This window comes from Gossypium raimondii, chromosome 6 (genome assembly GCF_025698545.1).
Source record: "Gossypium raimondii isolate GPD5lz chromosome 6, ASM2569854v1, whole genome shotgun sequence".
Taxonomy (NCBI): domain Eukaryota; kingdom Viridiplantae; phylum Streptophyta; class Magnoliopsida; order Malvales; family Malvaceae; genus Gossypium; species Gossypium raimondii.
In genome coordinates this window covers 35258632-35279936 of record NC_068570.1, presented here as the reverse complement: position 1 = coordinate 35279936, position 21305 = coordinate 35258632, and the positions used below count along the sequence as shown (strand labels likewise).

General features: G+C 32.6%; 1 non-coding gene across 1 annotated transcript; it reads right to left on the bottom strand.

Moving 5' to 3' along the window:
- Positions 1-18358: 18358 nt before the first annotated feature.
- On the bottom strand, positions 18359-18465 carry LOC128042198 (small nucleolar RNA R71). The gene has a single exon (XR_008197403.1). It is a non-coding gene; the product is annotated as a small nucleolar RNA R71 (small nucleolar RNA).
- Positions 18466-21305: the final 2840 nt, after the last annotated feature.

The following is a 21305-nucleotide window of genomic DNA, read 5'->3' as shown; positions in this document are numbered from 1 at the left end:
TAGCTTATTGAGGGAAAAAGATTTTGCCTGAATCTTTCTATTCTTTTTGGAATTCTTCCCATTTCGAGCCAAAAGGGTTGAGAACATCAAAGCTGAAGTCCGTGTTGGTAAGTCTCCACATATAGTTGAAGTCCACTTGACTTACGTCAAAAGGACCCATAATGACTTGGGCATGCAACATAAGGTTCGACCTCAACTTAGGTAGAAAGTTTTTCATATTATCTTTGGCTTCTAGGTTATAGTTCTCTAGAGTCTAGAGCCTCGTGGCTTTCCCTTCGGAGCTGCTTTAGGTCAGTGAGGCGTTGCTCTTCCAAAGTTTTCTTCTTAGCCTCCAGTTGGCAGACTTTCTCCACCATCTCCCACTTCTCGTCCTCTAGGGATTTATACTTAGTCTCTCAGGTGCAGACAGAATTAGTGAGCTCTTGGTTCTAGCAGACTGTGTTCTCATGAATTTGGCGAAGCTGGTTAAGTGATCCTTCAACAGAATTTAAGGATTTCTCAAACTCAGCACACTTGGCTTTGTTCTCATTACAAGCTTTAGACAGGGCCCAACCAAAGAGTCTGCACTCTGCCATCAACAGACTCTTCCAGTGAAGGTTTTTGGGTAGTTCTTGAAAAAGAAGTTCAGAAACACACTCTCTCAATATGGAGACAAGTCCCTCTTCCATTTCTATCTGATATTTTAGAGGGAGAAGGGATATTTTCCTACTTTGGTATGATCTTTCCAAGGGAGAAAGGTATGTAACTCACCAAATGGAGAAGTTAGTTGTAAGGATCAGAAAGGAGAAACCTATGGAAAGGAGCAGGTTGTACCAAAATTAAGATCCGCAAGAGGTGGCGCAGTAGGAAATGCAGGCGGGTCTGCAAGGTTAACAGACTCTGTTGGAGACTCAGGAATTTGAAGGACATCAGGTGAAATGATCCTCCCTCGGATTCATTAGTGCTTTCCCTAGTCTGCGAAGAATCAATCATTCATCACTACTATCTTTAGTGTCTGGAGACCCTTCCTTCACTCGAGGCCTCTTGCGACCAGTACTTCTAGCCCTTACTCTCAAGGTAGCAACTTCTTTACTCTCTCGTAAATTGTCCACCAACTCAGCCATGTCCATTGCGTGTGTTAGAGAGTTTGAAGGACTGGAAGAATCGGAGGAGCCTTGTCACTTCCCAAATTTCTAATTTAAAATGTTGGAAGGCTATAATAAGAATGAGTAATTGGCCTAATGGTTAAGAGTTATTAAAGTTGTCCTTGAAACCCATGTTCGATTCCCCTCTCCCGTATAATTTTTATTTATGGATTTTTTTCTTGGAAACCCTAGTTGTGTCACCCCCTTATTTGTAACACAGGTATAAATGTTAAAATTTTTATTCAACCTCTTTTTTTCTCATTTTTCTTTCCCCATTATCGTCCCCTCTCTTCTTCCTCTCTATTTCTCTCCTTTTTTTTTCTCTTTTCTTCCTCTTTGTGCAACCCTTAAAACCCTAAAACTCCACAATTATATTGCCCCATTGATCATCAATTCCTCTTGTTTCCTATTTTTTTCTGCTCATATCATACTATATCCATATAGCCAAATTTTCACTGTTATTTTTTTCCGGCATTGTAATGCCCTCAACTCGATCTGATTCATCTGATCTGAATTTTAAGTGTTACTGTAACACCCTAACCCATATTCGTTGCCGGATTAGGGTTACAAGGTATTACTGGACATAGCACCGATCAAAACAGGCATTTACTATATTTTTTTAATCTTATCAATACACATACAATTTAAATTTGAAACAATATAACGCAATTTATAAATCATAACACATGCAATTAATTATAATACATATAATTCATTTAATCAACTAAAAATCAAATAGAATAGATAACTTAAAATTCATATATAAATCATGCTTTAAAAATTTAAGCATGTCAATGTCTATTGTTTACTCACATATTCGAAATAACTAATGTACAATGAAACTAGGTTGCATGCACTAAGTGTTTCTAATATTCAAACTATATGTCTTCAATGATGGTGTCATTTTACTTCGAATGCATGTTCAAACTTATAACCTTATGTTTCATGTATTGAATAAATATTAATACTAATATTCTATAGACTACGTTAATCCTATCATTATATAAATTCTGAATATGCTCAAAAATCACACATAGCAACTATGTTACATGACCTAGATTTAATTTGTTCATATGCATATATGCGGCAATAATAATTTTAAACAATGACCAAACATATTGTATACCATATTTAACTACAATAGCTATAATAATAATATACATAATCTACTAAAGTATTCGAATAATAAATATCTTTATTATACACCCTTTATAATTAATAATACACCTCCTTTTAATAAAATTTTACTGAAACTTAATACAAGGCTTATTAACTATGATCATATATAACATATGCAAAGCATGAATACTTCCAATTACAAGCTTACTTACATATATAATTATATATTCTTTAAAAGCAAGCTAATGTGCATTCGGTTTTGCATCATAACAAATAACATATACATACCTTTGATGTTTTAATTATCTTTTTAAAGCTAAACATTACGTAATCGGTCGAAACATGCCATTTCATCTTGATAACAAAACTACAAATTTCAATTCAATACCCAACCGAACACATATAGACACTCTTTTATCCCATTAATTAATCGAATATAAAAGCTACTAAACTCTATAAGCATTCTTCATTTTATAAACCATAACCATTGCTTATATAACTACTAAGTTCAAATATATCATACATTTCACATATATATATCACAAAACAACGTCACTTAAACCTAACATTATTCATCTTAATAAAAGTTTCAAACCTACTTACCTCAACCACTTGATTACCAAAACACATAGATAAATACCACCATATACATACATGCCTTACCAAATAGTTACTATCCGTATAAGTTTAAAACTATCATTAACATATGCTTAGGCCATAATTCAACCCAAAAACTGAACACAAATAAGAAAGTTAAGCCATATTCGCAAGGCTACATTACATATACTCTCGAATTTAAGCAAATTCCAAAACTAGCCTATACATATTCAACTTAATATCCTCTATTTCATATACATGCTACATTCAATTAATATCACAAGAAATCCCACACAAAATACATACCAAACATACATATATATTATACACTAAACCACACCCGAATATAAATAAGTAAACCTCCATTTTTGATCATCCACCATTTGTGTCAATACCAAGATCACGCAAAAGAGGTTAAGCCATTTTCGTGTGGCTTTTATATGCATAACCAAAACCAGACCAAAGTATATATATATTCTAGCCTATACATGCCATAAGTGCTTAATGAAACTTTTAAAAGTATCGAATATAGATGATAGTGTGAATGACTTCACCGATGATCCCCAAGCACATAACGACCTTAAAATCTATAAAACAAAGACAAATAAAACACAAAGTAAGCTAACTTAGCTTAGTAAGCTTTAAGCAAATGTATATATAACATATAATTTCATAAGAAATTTTATCAAAACCGAATACCTACATATATAATCATTAATAATACAATTACAACTTTCAAGTTATTCTTGACATGGTTATTCATTTATACACAATTTTCCATTCATATACCTACATTTTTACATAAGGCCGAACCTATCTATTATATACATATATAAACTTATAATAGCATTATATATCATTTTTGTTATATATAATCAACCAACTTACTTACCTAGTTATCAAATAGGTAATTTAACATTTCATACCTGATCATTTAAGCTCATTAATCTTACTCGATACCACATCGACGTAAAGCCTACCAAGCACAAATCTTAACATGATACACTGATACAAAGCCTGCTAGGCTTAAAGCCTGATATGGTACACCGGTATTAAGCCTGTTAGGTGTAAAGCCTGAAATAATTCACCGGCATAAAGCCTGCTAGGCTGAAAGCCCGATTATCACTGATACAAAATCAATCTCACACATAATTCATATATATATAAAAAGTTCTAATCATTTTTTAAAATTCATACTATACGTTTTAAACATCGTATCTCAATAAAATCGAACTTTTACTCAAATTTCATAAACCATTATACATTCGGCTAACATGTGAAAATCCCTACCAATATATTCAACATATAGATTTCATATACATTCTAATTTAACGACGTTTATTTGCTAAAAGACTTACCTCGGATGATGAAAATCGGAACAAGACGATTAATCGACGACTTTGGTTTTTCCTCGATCCAACTCCGATTTTTTGGTTCTTGGTCTAAATGTATTAAAAATAAAATAATTTAAATATAATTCAATTCAATTAAGTCCAAAAACACATAAATGGGAAAATTAACATTTTGCCCCTGACATTTTACAATTTTTACAATTTAGACCCTAGTGCATAAAACACAAAATACACAAAATTTGTACACACCATGCTAAGGCCGAATGTTCCTTGTCTTAATACAAGTCCACACATTTAATTTATTTCACATTTTAGTCCCTTAAAATTTTATTTTCACTAGTTAGCCCCAATTACTCAAATTCACCAAAAATTCAAAAACAAAACATGTTAATCTAACACACATATTTCATAATTCACCTACTAACATCATAAAACTCAAAAATTCATCAATGGCACATTTCAAAATCATCATCAATTCACAAAATTAAGACATGGGTTTTGAAGTATTCAAAGCAACGATCTCAAAAACGTAAAAATTATTAAAAACCGAAGCAAAATATACCTTTAATCAAGTTAGTTTAATGCCGAAACCTAAACAAGCATGAATGGCTTTCTTCTTTGTTATATTCGGCCAAGAAAGATTATGAAAATGGCCATTTTTCATGTTTTAATTTAACATATGTTAGCCATTTATTATATTAATAAAATAACCTTTAATAAATAATATAAAAAACATATATAATAAGGTCATATTAGTCCTTTGCTGGCCACTAGCTATGTATTGGTCTTATTGCATCATAAATCCTCCATTTTATAAAGACAACAACAATTAGGTACTTTTAATTTAACCCCTAAATTTTCATTTTACGCAATTGAGCCATTTTCTTTAATCGGTCACTCAAACGACAAAATTAAAACACGAAAATTTCACTCAATCAAATTCACACATAATAAACACATAAAAATATTAAAATATTTTTTCGACTCAGATTTCTGGTTCCAAAACCACTATGTCCAATTAGGGTCAAAATCGGGCTATTACAGTTACACCTTTATTATAGACTTATTCAAAAACAATTAGATGTATTGTAGATAATTACAACCATTGTACAAGACTTCAAATAGCGAGGACTTACAAGTGAATATCATAACTTAAATACGTTATTCTATTTATTTTATGTATAATATCCCTTAGTGATAATACTAACTACAATTGTGCTGCCAATACATTCTGAATGCATAATAGCCCTTTTCGTCACCTTCGTCGTAGCCTTGGCGTAGTCTTGGCATAGACCCAAATAGCTTACCAGTTACATAATACATAGTAGTAAGTTCATGAGAACTTAGTGAGGTAAACTCCATTTACCTGTATTGTCTCAATATAATGCATATGGGAATTTCATTATCATCTCATTATTCTTCATTCTTCGACTTGACTCTGGTGAGTACCTATCTTCTTCATACCATACACGTCATACCTTGCTTTGTGATCATGCCAATCCCTTCACATCTTCAGTACATTACTTACGTTCTTCACCCAACCCTTTTGTGATTTCTTAACTGTTCTGATTCTGGGACCCATGCATATAAATCATTATTGATCAAGTTGTTCTTCTAGACTACTTGGTTTATACTATGAATTTGCCACTTACCTTGGTGCGTTCCATCTTCTCTGTACATATCTTAGGACTATGCAAGATACGCCTTAACCTTTCCTATGGAACCGTTCCTTCAAAGTTCGCCACATGTGCTATTCCTTCAAATTTCACTATACACATCATTCTCTTAGAGTTTGCCATACTTACCAGTCTTTTAGAGTTAGCCACACATATAATTCTTTTAGAGTTTACCGTACTTACCATTCTTTAGAGTTAGCCATGCATATCATTCTCTCAGAGTTTACTGTACTTGCCATTCTTTAGAATTAGCCATACATATCCTTCTTTTAGTGTTTTCTGTATTTATCATTTATCTATTTTAGGGTCTGCCACAAAGGCATTTCCTTTAGATGATTGCCACAAGGCCCTTCCTTTAGAATGCGCCACGAACGTGTTCCTTTCTATAGATCCCACGAAGGCTTCCACTTCATAAATTGCCACAAAGGCATTTCCTTCAGATGATTGCCACAAGGCCCTTCCTTTAGAATGTGCCACGAACGTGTTCCTTTCCATAGATCCCACGAAGGCTTCCACTTCATAAATTGCCACAAAGGCTTCCATTTCATTCATTTCCACAAGGGCTTCAATTTCATAGATTGTCACAAAGGCCTCCATTTTCTGGCGTGTTCATGATTTGGATTTTTTCCTATACTCATTTTATGTGAGGTTTGCCCCTCATTGTCGTGGATCACATAGAAAACCCCATTAGGTAATAATCTTCCTTTAGTTCTTTCTATATGATGACATAACCCACCAATTACAGTCTTACACGATATAGTTTCTCCATATGATTCCATAACCCACTAGTTATAGTCTTACACAATATGGTGCCATGACTTTTTCATTCAGGGAATAATGTTTAAAGTCCCGATGGACCCCCTTTTAGGCGACTTTGTAGAGACAAACACAGACTCACTTAACAAATCATTCATGCTTTGACACCATACAAAAATTAACATACATTTCAGAAGCACTCATATAGTTTTATTCCATCATCAGATCATTCATCTCATACTTAACCTATTAGATTCCCCATGAACTATACATGCATGACTCAAGTCCAACCATTTTCTATAGAAACATCATTATTAGAACAACCATCTCATATAATCTTATTTCATTGTTAAAACATCCATCTCATAATTAATGCCAGTTTGATCTTAAGATGATTGCCACAAGGGCCTTCCTCTAGAATGCACCACGAAAGCTTCCATTTCATAGGTTGCCACGACGGCTTCCATTTTCTAGCGTGTTTACAATAAGGATTCGCTTAGACTTAATTACGTAAGGTTTGCCCCTCATCATCTTGGGTCATGCAAAAACCCTATTAGGTAATAACCTTCTTTGAGTTCTGTTCACATGATGTCATAACCCACCAATTATGGTTAATATGGTGTCGTGATCTTTTCCTTTTAGAAAATTGTGTTTAAAGTCTCGACGAACCTCTTTAGATGACTCTGCGGAGACAAACACAAACTCACTTAATAGATTATTCTTTCTTTAACACCATACATAAGTTAAAATACATTTTAAAAGCACTCATACAATCGTATTTCACCATTAGAATATCCATCTCATACTTAACTATTATATTCGTCATGAACTATACATGCACGACTTATTTAGCGTTCAGAGTCTGACCATTTTCTATAGAAACATCACACATACTACCTTACATACGATAGTAAACTTTGGTACTCATCTGACATCTACGAATAGTAGCTTGATCTCCAGATCCCAAATTCAACATGAAAACTCAGTAATCACTGCCTATAGGACATAGGGATACCATTAAAAACTCATTCATATAACTTTTATTATCATTAAAAACCCTGTTAACTTTTATGCAAAACCTTACATCTTCATTTACTGTTTACACTCGTAAACAGACTTACTCGATCAAAAGTCCACATGCATGTCCAGATTACTTACCCTGAACATGAAGCAACCATCTGCATGAACTCCAATCCTTAATTTTAGCTTAGCAAGAAATATCTCTGATCAACTCCAAAGTAAGACAGAAATGATGTTTTCAAATAGAAGGAAGAAGACAACTCTCTCCATTCTTTTCTTAAAGCTCATATGAAGATATATATAGTTATATAGAAAACCCATATTTTCATAGTGGAACTTCACACATGTCATCAACCTTCAACATTGCCTTCTTAGGGGTTAATAGCTGTATGGAAACGTATACAAGAGTCCATAATCTTTAGGTATCTTTGATTTACCCCGATTCATTCTTGACTATCTCGTTAGAATGTGACTTGCATAGTAACTAGGTAAAATATGCGTACCTTACCTTTGGCATTATATTCATTACCCAAAGAACCCTTAATACTCTTACCATTCCCTTCATTTTCACATATCCACATCCTTTAAAAACATTCCCTACCTTATACTCTATTATCAACTAAACACCCTAAGTATACACCAAAGGCGTCAATTGGGCGAATAAGACCGAGCCACTCAGATTCCTTCGGGCTACTTGCCCAATGTAGGACCTGCCAATTCTAGGTGTTATAGTCATTATCGCTGCCCATTTGATTCACTTCTTTTGTTCTTTATTTTTGTAACATCCCAAAATAGGGCCTAAGAGTTTGAGGCTTGGCGAGCTGGGGATTTGCCCGTAGGCCTGGCAAGTTGGTGTTCGCCAAAGGGCCTAGTGAGTTACTGTTCGCTAGTAGGCTTTACAAGCTCAGGTTGCTGTAAAGGGAAAAATATATAGGATTTTTCCTAAGTAATTTACCACCTTTTTACTTAAATTTGTTGTTAAAACTAAGTAATTGTTTAATAAATTAATGAAATATGTGAAAATATGAAATTAGGACATAAAATTATTAAAATGTGATTTTATGCTTTATTATATAGTTTTCATGCAATAAATTGATTATTTTATATTAATTTGAATATATTATATTTCTTAGGACATAAAGTGGATGCATGATTAAATTAAATAATAAAATATTATATTATATTTAATAATTTATTTTAAAATATTCCATTAATAATTTGGATTTTAACTAATTAATTAAATTGGATAAATTTTATTCTTTAGTCCTCTAACTTGTTGATTTATTCTGGATAGGTCTGATAGCTTTGTTGGATTACAAAACTGTCTAAATTGGAGACAAAGTCAACCCAATATTCAGCTACACATGGCTATTCATTTAAATCATTCTTTGGTTTAATTACACAAGGTCCTTGCAGTGTTGAAGAAAATAGAGATTTGCCTGAAGATTTACGATTGACAGAGTCTCAGTCCTGAGTTGTGTGGCATCCAAAATTGCTTAAAAATCAAGCAAAAATCAAGTCAAAAGCCACTAAGCATGGCCGGCCACAATTTGAGGAGATTTGAAGAGGTTAACATCCACTATTTTTAGCAAACTATCCCCCTTTCCTCACCTATAAATAAGACCCTCTCATTCTGTCATTCATCACCCCTCAAGCATCCCTTAATCATTCATCATCCATTCTCATCGATCATCATTCTCTCTTTTCTCCAAATTCTCTTAGTTTTTTTATTCCAATGCCTAGCATCATCTCTTCATAGAGATTTTAGCAAGTAAGCCTTTTAAAAAATCCTTGGTCGGCCACCTTGGAGAGCCATCAGCAAAGGAGCAAAGTAAAGGAACGAAGGAGCCTCGTTAGTCAGAGTCTTGGGTGACAGCCACTCTGAATTGGGTTTAATCTTCCTTTTCTTTAATTTAATATAAAGATGTTTGCTATGTGTTCTTTATTCTTGTTTACAACACTGTTAGCTTAATTTTATTTAAGTTAGGATGATTGCTTTGATTAAATAATATTTATTTGATTCATGCTTATAATGTTTGTGCCTCAATCGATCATGTTTTCAATTAAAATCAAGTCTGTATTTCATTCATACGTGATTGAAATGCACCTAAATTAGCTGTGCGATCCTGACCGGACGACGGCTAATGGGCACATAATTGAAATGTGCATACTCAATTTAGATCCTGACCCGATTAAATTGTAGGTTGCATTACAACTCTGACCAAGATCTGTTATCTGCATAGTTTTTAGATTTGTGTGATTAAATTGTTTCAACCCTGACACGTCCCTATTACCTCACACGAATGCTAAGAAACCCTTAATAAATAAGGATCAGTAAAATGCGTATTTACTAAGTAAAGGATTCCGAAAGGACCTAATGTGGATTCCAAACTCATGAAAGATCAAGTTGCTATGGAATGTTTTTCCAAATGTTATTAAGCATGTTGATAATAAATTGAGTTTAATTAAAGTAATTGTCCTAGTTTATTTATGTTATAATTGTTTCAAATTGTGTTTAATTTTACTAAAATCTATTTCATTCATATAGTTTGCATACTTAGGATAATTTGCATTAGGGATCATTGCATTTAGTTGAATATATTTTAATCACCACTTCTCAACTATATTGTGTTTTTATTTACCAAATTGTTAATATAATTTTACAAATTAAGTGACTTAGCACAAATACAATCCCCATGGAGACGATAACTCGATACTTACTTATTACTTAATAACGACTGTGTACACTTGCACAAACCTACGCGTTACAAGTTTTTGGCACCGTTACCGAGGATTGTCAACTGTTGCCATAGTCATTTTTTTCGTGAAATTATTTATTTTCAATTTGATTTATTTCTAGCATTACTAATTTATTCTTTTTAATTTTTGTGATTTTCTTTTCAGGTTTTTATGAGCATAGATCGAATTATCGATTTACTCCTTGTAGACCCTGAAATTGAGCGAACTTTCAGACAAAGAAGACATGAACGAATAGCACAAAGACAAGACGAGATAGACCTTGGGAATCAGTGTAACAACCCAAACTCGGTCTAAAAGTTATGACCGAATCTGGCGATGTCACATTGTAACACCCCTTACCCGTATTCGACACCGGAATAGGGTACGAGGCATTACTAGAAGACATACATTTGCATATGTATTAAACCGAGCTACAGAATTTCATCCGAATTAAAACTTTTAAATTATTAGCGTTCTTTTATAATTCTTTACAACATATCCTCGAAATATTATATTCATAAAAAATAGGGCCTACGAGACCTGATATTTTCTCATGTAATTCAAAGTTTCATTTCCATTTCATTCAATTCACAATTTCTCATGTTCACAATTCAAATCAATTTCTCAATCCAATATATATATATATATATATTTCAATCATCTAAGAATATAATTCAAGTTACACGAACTTACAGGCTAAATTACGTAAATACCAAAATTCAGGACATTTTGGTAATTTTCTATTTTCTTCAATTTCCACCCAATCTTGATATAAATTAATATTTCATTAAATTTATTAATTTAAATAATAAAACAATTCATTTCATGCAATTTGGTCACTTTTTGACATTTTTACAAATTTACCCTTAAAATATTACTTTTATTCAATTTAGTCCTTAAACCTAAAACATGCAAATTAGCCATTCTTAATGAAAACTCATGCTAGTTGAATAATCATATACTTTCCTCCTCCTCCTGTCCATTCCACATCCTTAATGTATATAACATGCTTATATGTAACATTATCTATAATTTCACTATTTATTTATTTGTTCATTCAAAGCTGTCCACTTGAGTCATTATCACAAAATTATTTATATCTTGAGCTATCTAACTTCGAATTGAGATCCGTTAATTTTCACTGAAACTAGACTCACGTATCTTCTTACTATAAAATTTTTAGCATTTTTTATTTATCCAATAAGTATATTTTATTCTTTAAAGTCATCCCTATTCTGCTGTCTGACAGTTTCGACCCTTCTTCACTAAAAATTAATTATATCCTCGTACAGGATTTGGATGATGTTACCGTTTGTTTCCATTGAAATTAGGCTCATTCAGGATTTTAAACATGGAAATATAAGCCCACAATTACCTTTCTCCAATTTTTTATAATTTTCCAAAGTCAAAACAAGGAACCCAAATTCATTCTGAACTTGTCTCACATAATTTATTATATTTCATGATTTAAAATTCCATTACTTACACCGTTTCTTCTGTGAGAAACTAGACTTAATAAGATTTAATTCCATATTTTAGTTATCCTCTAATTTGGTTTCCATAATTTATGGTGATTTTTCGAATTTAGCCTACTGCTACTGTCCAAAACTGTTTTAGTGCAAAATGTTGATTACTAAGTTTATAACTTCCTTATTCATTTTCTCTATAATACTTTCCATCAGTTTCTCTTATTTTCCTTCACTAATATATCAAGAACATAATACTTTATTTAAGAAAACTCTACTATAACATCATTTCCATGCTTTTTCAATAATAACAAACTTAAAAATATATTGAAATCTTGATGTTCTTACCTTGTCCTATTGATTTCAATCTTTAACTTGATTTTCTCTCCTCCAACTTCTATTTCTTGAATCTAACTTGATATTCTAGCTCCCCATAGTCTCCTTGTTATCTTTCTCTCTTGATGGATATGAAACTTCTTTTGATTTCTAAGTGAAAATGGTGAATTTTTGCTTAAATGACCAAATTGTAAAGAAAAGAAAGTTTCTTTCTTTCTTTTCTCTTCATACGTTGGATGCATGGGAAGAAGATGAAGATTCTTCATCTTTCCTTCCATATATATACTAAATAGAATAATAATAAAATAATAAAATATCATTTAAAAATTAAATTAAAATATTAATAAACTAATATTCATTTATTTAATTAATCTAAAATATCACCAACATCATCATTGCCTTTTAGATTTCTCTCTCTTCTAATTGACCATTTTGCCCTTTATAATCTTTAAAAATTCCATCCTTAAGTCATCACATAATTTGGTAAAATTATGATTTAGTCCCTCAAAATTCTTCACCTTTTCAATTTGGTCCTAGTCCATCCATTTTCCTTAGTTTCTAGATTATTACACCCTTAAAATATTTACACTATTGGTCCTTCAAATTTTTCATATTTACACTTTAACCCCTCAAATTTCGAGTATTTACTCTTGGGCAACAAAACATTTCTCACTTTTATGATTTAATCCTTTCTTGAATTAATATATCATAATATAATTCTCAATGTTGCCATAACTCAAAATTTCACTTTTTTTCCTTATTTTACTATCAATGATACCTACTTTCTTCTTGTAGTAATTTTCGGGGTATTACAGTAGTAATTTTCAGGATATTACATTTCTCTCTCCTTAAAATAAATTTCGTCCTCGAAATTTCCTTGTTTTGTTTTGATCATGAACTTCATCATTTCTATATTCTTTCAATTATCATTTTCTATCCATTCTTATCACTAACATTTATAGTTTTTATATCATTTTGTACTTCCTTTTCAATAATATTCTTCTTTTTACTTAATCGAGCTCTTATTTCCTCTCTTTCCACTTAACCGTAAGTCATTTCTTCATTTAGTTTTCTTAAAATCATCTCTATAATTCTATAGTTCCCTTCTGCACATATTTACCTAGCTTAGTATTTGTATTCATTCTCTATCCTTTCATTTCACAATTTATTTTTAATTCAATATTTCAAACATGAATCAGAGGTAAACCTTTACCTTGTAGCGAAAATTATTTATCTTTTTTTAGCAGAGGCCCAGTAGATTATACAGAACACTTAGGATAAACGAAACTGATACGGAGGTGCATTATTATGCATTATTAAATAGAAAGCACTAAAGTGTTATATAGAGACATAAATGTGCTAATAATCGGAGAGCACTAGCGTGCTATTAATCAGAGAGTGCGCTAGGGTCCATTAATGATATACCACTAATATCCTAGTAGTTCTAATCTCATCTACTTGGGCAAATTATATCATGCATGCATATCACTTTTACACTTTTCGCATAATGCTTTTACATCCTTTACAATTTAATCATTGTACCAATAATCTGTATATTTATATCTTCTCTATCTTTAATACATGTATTATATTTCAAAATTCATTATTCATCCGTAATTTACTAATAATCCATATCATGTACTTCACATATCACGTTCACATGTTTTGCAATTTAGTCATCAGTACAATATTTCTTTTAGCAAAACAATAAACTTTCTAAATATGCATGCAAAACAGAACAATAACCAGTCATAAACCGACCAGACCAACAGGGATTTCGTCTAGCATTATAATTAGCTAACATTCTCACAACATAAGAACTCTATCAGAACTAAACAATTACACATACATATCTCTGAGGATAAAAGAATATATATAATATCCAGAAAAGATCATCATGTTCATTTCGACTGTATCCTTCACACACAGACATCTTTACCACTTAATTATCATTTCTTTGACTAATTATGTTATCACAAACCTCACTTTATTCCACTCAGTAAAACAAAACCTTCCAGTTAATACATACATTCTTTTAGGTATCATACCAGAATATTTTGTCTCATCAAATTTAACTTCTTCTTTATTTACTCTCTTACTTGTTTACTTACTTGCTTGCTTAAACAACTCATGATTATAACTTACTCATTCCTTGCTGAAATTCTTTTCTCAACTGATAACTGAAATATTCTTAATCCTTATACTTACCTGAATCTGTTTATTGTACTTTTACCTAAACATTCATGTAACATAATTTCTTTACTAGCCCGTTAAATCACTTAGAATACTAAGGATACTCAGGTCTCCTGTCTGATAATAACATGCCAAAGTCATGTCCCAGACATGGTCTTACATGAGATGTTTCCTGTACTGCCAATGCCATATCCTAGATATGGTCTTACATGGGAGTTCTCATATCGATGCCCATGCCATGTCCCAAACATGGTCTTACGGGGGACCTCTCATCCAGGTGCCAACGCCATATCCCAAACATGGTCTTATATGGGACCTCTCATCTCGATGCCAACGCCATGTCCTAGACATGGTCTTACATGGGACCTCTCATAATCTCAATGATGCCAATGCCATGTCCCAGACATGGTCTTACACTGGCTCACAAATCGATGTCGATGCCATGTTCCAGACATGGTCTTATACGAGATCGTACCCGATGCCATATCTCAAATATGGTCTTATATGGAAATCACATATCACATGTTGCCATGGTCCAACCATGGTCTTTTCTGTCAATTCATCACAAATCACTGAATGAAAGTACTCATTCTTGTGTTCTACTCAATTTGATCTTTCAATTCAATTTTCATACTATTATAATATTCATGGTTCAATAGCAAAGACATAAAACAAACATCATATTATTTCTAATTTAACAATTAAATATAAGATTCTATCATATAAACATATTGATTACACATATTCAAGCAAGTGTACATAAATATGCATTCCATCTATTTGTGTATATCTACTTACCATATTTACTTAATAAAATATGTTGAGCACATAACATCATATGCGCGCCAAGCAAACGCGGATGAGCATATCACCATATAAACTTTCATTTTATTCTACGTTTCTACATTTCTCAACTCATGGTTGTCTTACTTCATACATTAACACATACTTATCATGAATTTTCTATTCATACCATTCTAAATTTCGTTTCATCATAAACATATTTCAATCACCTCAACATAAATTCTTTTTTTAGCATTATTGAAAACAACTTGGTTAGAAGTCATCTCTGTCTTACAAAACAATTTCATTGGAGTCAAAAGATATTACATTATCACGAGTAATAATATGGCATGTATAGCTAAACTCACATATGCTATGTTAGTCCGAGAACCGATTACACATAGCTCTGATACCAATAAATGTAACACCCCAAATTTGGTCTAAACATTATGACCAAATCTGGCGAAATCACATTGTAACACCCCTTACCCGTATTCGACACCGGAATAGGGTACGAGGCATTACTAGAAGACATACATTTGCTACGTATTAAACCGAGTTACAAAATTTCATCCGAATTAAAACTTTAAATTATTAACATGCTTTTATAATTCTTTACAACATATCCTCAAAATATTATATTCATAACAAATAGGGCCTACGGACCTGATATTTACTCATGTAATTCAAAGCTTCATTTTCATTTCATTCAATTCACAATTTCTCATGTTCACAATTCAAATCAATTTATCAATCCAATATATATATATTTCAATCATCTAAGAATATAATTCAAGTTACACAAACTTACCAGCTAAATTGCGTAAATACCAAAATTGAGGACATTTTGGTAATTTTCCATTTTCCTCAAATTTCCATCCAATCTTGATATAAATTAATATTTCATTCAATTTATTAATTTAAATAATAAAACAATTCATTTTAGACAATTTGGTCACTTTTTACATTTTTACAAATTTACCCTTAAAATATTACTTTTATTCAATTTAGTCCTTGAACCTAAAACATACAAATTAGCCATTTTAATGAAAATTCATTCTAGTTTAATAATCATATATTTTCCTCCTTCTCTCCATTCCACATCCTTAATGTATATAACATGTTATATGTAACATTATCTATAATTTCACTATTTATTTATTTGTTCATTCAAAGCTGTTCACTTGAGTCATTGTCACAAAATTATTTATATCTTGAGCTATGTAACTCCGAATTGAGATCCGTTAATTTTCTCTGAAACTAGAATCACATATCTTCTTACTATGAAATTTTCAGAACTTTTTATTTAGCCAATAAGTACTGTTTATTCTTTAAAGTCATCCCTGTTCTACTGTCTGACAGTTCCGACCCTTCTTCACTAAAAATTAATTATCTCCTCGTACAGGATTCAGATGATGTTTCTGTTTGTTTCTATTGAAAATAAACTCATTCAAGATTTTAAACATATAAATTTAAGTCCATAATTATTTTTCACAAATTTTTTATAATTTTCCAAAGTCAGAACAAGGGAACCCAAATTCATTCTGAACTTGTCTCACATAATTTATTATATCTCATGATTTACAATTCCATTACTTACACCGTTTCTTCTATGAGAAACTAGACTTAATAAGATTTGATTCCATATTTTTTTCATCTTCTAATTCGATTTCCATAATTTATGGTGATTTTTCGAATTTGGCCTACTGCTACTGTCCAAAACTATTTCAGTGCAAAATTTTGAATACTAAGTTTATAACTTCCTTATTCATTTTCTCTATAATATTTTCCATCACTTTCTCTTATTTCCCTTCACTAATATATCAAGAACATAATACTTTATTTAATAAAACTCTACTATAACATCATTTCCATGCTTTTTCAATAATAACAAACTTAAAAATATATTGAAATCTTGATGTTCTTACCTTGTCCTATTGATTTCAATCTTTAACTTGATTTTATCTCTCCTCCAACTTCTATTTCTTGAATCTAACTTGATATTTTAGCTCTCCATAGTCTCCTTGTTATCTTTCTCTCTTGACGGATATGAAAATTCTTTTGATTTGTAAGTGAAAATGGTGAATTTTCGTTGAAAGGACCAAATTGTAAAGAAAAGAAAGTTTCTTTCTTTCTTTTCTCTTCATACATTGGATGCATGGGAAGAAGATGAAGATTCTTCATCTTTCTTCCATATATGTACTAAATAGAATAATAGTAAAATAATAAAATATCATTTAAAAATTAAATTAAAATATTAATAAATTAATATTTATTTAATTAATCTAAAATATCACCAACATCATCATTGCCTTCTAGATTTCTCTCTCTTCTAATTGACCATTTTTCCCTTTATAATCTTTAAAAATTCCATCCTTGAGTCATCACTTAATTTGGTAAAATGTTGATTTAGTCCCTCAAAATTCTTCACCTTTTCAATTTGGTCCTAATCCATCCATTTTCCTTAGTTTCTAGATTATTACATACTTAAAATATTTACACTATTGGTCCTTCAACTTTTTCATATTTACACTTTAACCTCTCAAATTTTAAGTATGTACTCTTGGGCAACAAAACTTTTCTCACTTTTGCGATTTAATCCTTTCTTGAATTAATATATCATAATATTATTCCCAATGTTGCCATAATTCAAAATTTCCCTTTTTGTCACTTTATTTCCTTATTTTACTATCAAGGATACCTACTTTCTTACTGTAGTAATTTTTGGGGTAAGATAGTAGTAATTTTCAGGATATTACAATCAGAATCAAGACCAAGGCAATGAAGCCGATCATGTACGAAATCCTATCCTTATTGCGGATGATAGGGATCGATGCATCAGATAGTATGTTGTGCCACTTTTCAGTGAGTTAAACCCAGGAATTAGAAGGCCAGATATTGAGGTAACCCAGTTTGAATTGAAACTAGTGATGTTTCAAACGCTACTAACGGTGGGCCAATTTAGTGGTATTCCCACAGAAGATCCACATCTCCACCTTTGATTGTTTATGGAGATGAGTGATTCATTTAAGATAGCTGGTGTGACTGAAGACGCACTAATGTTGAAGTTGTTTTCGTACTCGTTTCAGGATCGAGCACGAGCTTGTCTCAATTTATTGCCACCAAGTTTCATATCTACATGGCAAGAATTAGCAGAGAGATTTTTGGTTAAGTATTTCTCACCTAATAAAAATGCTAAGTTGAGGAACGAGATCACAACTTTCCAACAATTGGATGTTGAGTCTTTGTATGAGGCTTGGGAGCGATTCAAGGAGTTACTTTGTAAGTGTCCTCATCATGGGATTCCTCACTATATCCAGTTGGAGACATTCTATAATGGTCTCAATGTACATACAAGATTGATGGTAGATGCTTTCACGAATGGTGCAATTTTGTCTAAGTCTTATAATGAGGCTTACGAGATCATCGAGAGGATCGCGAGTAATAACTATCACTGGCCAACAAATCGAACAGCTTCAGGAAGACGTGTAGCTGGAGTTCATGAAGTTGACGCCCTCACTTCATTATCAGCTCAGGTATTGTCTATTTCCTCTATGATAAAACAGTTAACCGCTAATAATACTAATAATTCTGCAGCTCAGCCACCAAGTCAGTTTGAAGTAGTTTCCTGTGTGTATTGTGGGGAAGGTCATTCTTTTGACAATTGTCCATCAAATCCCGAGTCAGTGTACTATATGGGGAACCAATATCAAAATATGAGTGGACAAGGACCCCAGTCCAACTTCTACAATCCTTCATGGCGTAATCATCCTAACTTTTCTTGGAGCAACCAAGGAAATGGACCGAACAATAACTTATTGCAGCAAAGACCCAGCCAATCTCAATGGTTTAATCAGCAAGCTCCAAAACCACCTCAAGCTGAGGCATCAAACAGTTTGGAAAACTTGTTGAAAGCGTACATGTCAAAGAATGACGATTTGATCCAAAGCCAAGCAGCAACACTGAAAAATTTGGAAAACCAAATAGGTCAATTAGCTACGGAGCTACGTAATAGACCGCAAGGAACCTTGCTGAGCGATACTGAGAATCCAAGAAATTTGGGTAAAAAAACATATCAAGGCAGTGGCATTGTGAAGTGGTAAAATTCTAGAACCCTGATTGATTAATGTCAAAGATAAGCCCGTTGAGAAGAATCAACCAGTTGTTGAAGTTCCTACACGAAAGGAATCAGAATCTGCAAAGGCTAACAAGGTAAACCCTGACTTAGTAAATTCAGATATTTTAACATCTTCTTTGGATGCAGCTTTACCTACTCAAAACAGTTGTCCGGTTCAACCGAAAGTTCCATCACCTCCATATTCGCAAAGATTGTAGCAAAACAAGCAGAAACAGGAGGTGCAATTCAAGAAGTTTTTGGATGTTCTAAAGTAATTACACATCAATATTTTGTTGGTGGAGGCTTTAGAACAAATGTCAAATTATGTGAAGTTTATGAAGGATATATTGTCCAATAAGAAACGACTGAGTGAGTGTGAGACTGTTTCCTTGACAAAGGAGTGCAGTGCGTTCCTGCAGAACAAACTGCCACCAAAATTGAAAAACCTAGGAAGCTTTACTATACCCTGTAACATTGGTGAATCTTACTGTGGTAAAGCTTTAAGCGATTTAGAAGTGAGCATCAACTTGATGCCTAAGTCTACTTTCAAGATGTTACGGATAGGTGAAGTAAGACCTACAACTGTGACACTTCAGCTAGCAAGCCGATCTTTAGCATATCCCAAAAGAAAGATCGAGGATGTTTTTGTAAGAGTCGATAAATTTATTTTTCCTGTAGATTTCATTTTCTTAGATTTTAAAGCAGACAAGAAAGTACCGATCATCCTTAGGCATGCGAGAAGAACGTTAATTGATGTGCAGAAAAGAGAACTCACCATGCGAGTTCAAAATGATCAGGTAACCTGTAACATTCTTAAAGCGATGAAACTTTCTGATCCGGTAGAGGAGTGTTCAGTTATGGAAGAGGTAGAAACCTTGGTTTCTATGGAAAGTAATTTTGAAGAAGATCCATTGGAGAAAGCCTTAGATCTTGACCCTTTGGAGGATGAAGAATGTGAAGAAAACATGGCTTTGATGGAAATGAATTCGGGAAATTTTATTCAATCCACACGGTTTGAACCGTTGGAGTTAGAAGTCAGAGAATTTCTGCAACCCAAGTTGTCAATTAAAGAACCATCTAAACTCGAACTAAAGGTACTTCCTTCCCATTTGAAATACATTTATTTGGGTCATTGTTCTACTTTGCCTGTGATTTTTTCAGCGGAACTGACGAAAGATCAGGAGAAGCAACTAATTGCTGTTCTAAAGAAATTTAAGAAAACAATTGGTTGGACCATAGTTGATATTCAAGGTATAAGCCGTTCCTTTTGCATGCATAAAATCATTTTAGAAGAAGGTGAAAAAGCTCGAATTGATGGGCAAAGGAGGCTCAATCCTATTATGAAAGAAGTTGTGAGAAAAGAAGTGATCAAATGGCTAGATGCAGGAATCATCTATCCTATTTCAGATAGTTCGTGGGTAAGTCCGGTGCAGTGTGTGCCAAAGAAAGGTGGAATCACGATTGTTAAAAATGAGCGTAACGAGTTAACTCCAGCGAGAACTATTACCGGTTGGAGAATCTGTATTGATTACAGAAAGTTGAACAAAGCCACTCGGAAAGACCATTTTCCGTTGCCTTTTATGGATCAGATGTTAGATCGACTAGCAAGTAACGAATTCTATTATTTTTTAGATGGTTATTTGGGATATAACCAAATAGTTGTAGCTCCAGAGGACCAACATAAAACAACCTTTACTTGTCCATACGGTACGTTTGCTTTTAGGCAAATGCCTTTTGGTTTATGCAATGCACCTGCAACTTTTAAACGATGCATGATGGCAATATTTACTGATATGGTTGAACATTTTGTTGAGGTTTTCATGGATGATTTTTCTATTTTTGGTAACACTTATGATATATGTTTGAGTAATTTGGCTAAGGTACTGAAGAGATGTGAAGAGATGAATCTTATCCTTAATTGGGAAAAATTCCATTTGATGGTCAAGGAAGGGATTGTCTTAGGTCATAAGATCTCAAAGAAAGGAATTGAAGTCGATAAAGCAAAGGTGGATGTAATTGAAAGATTA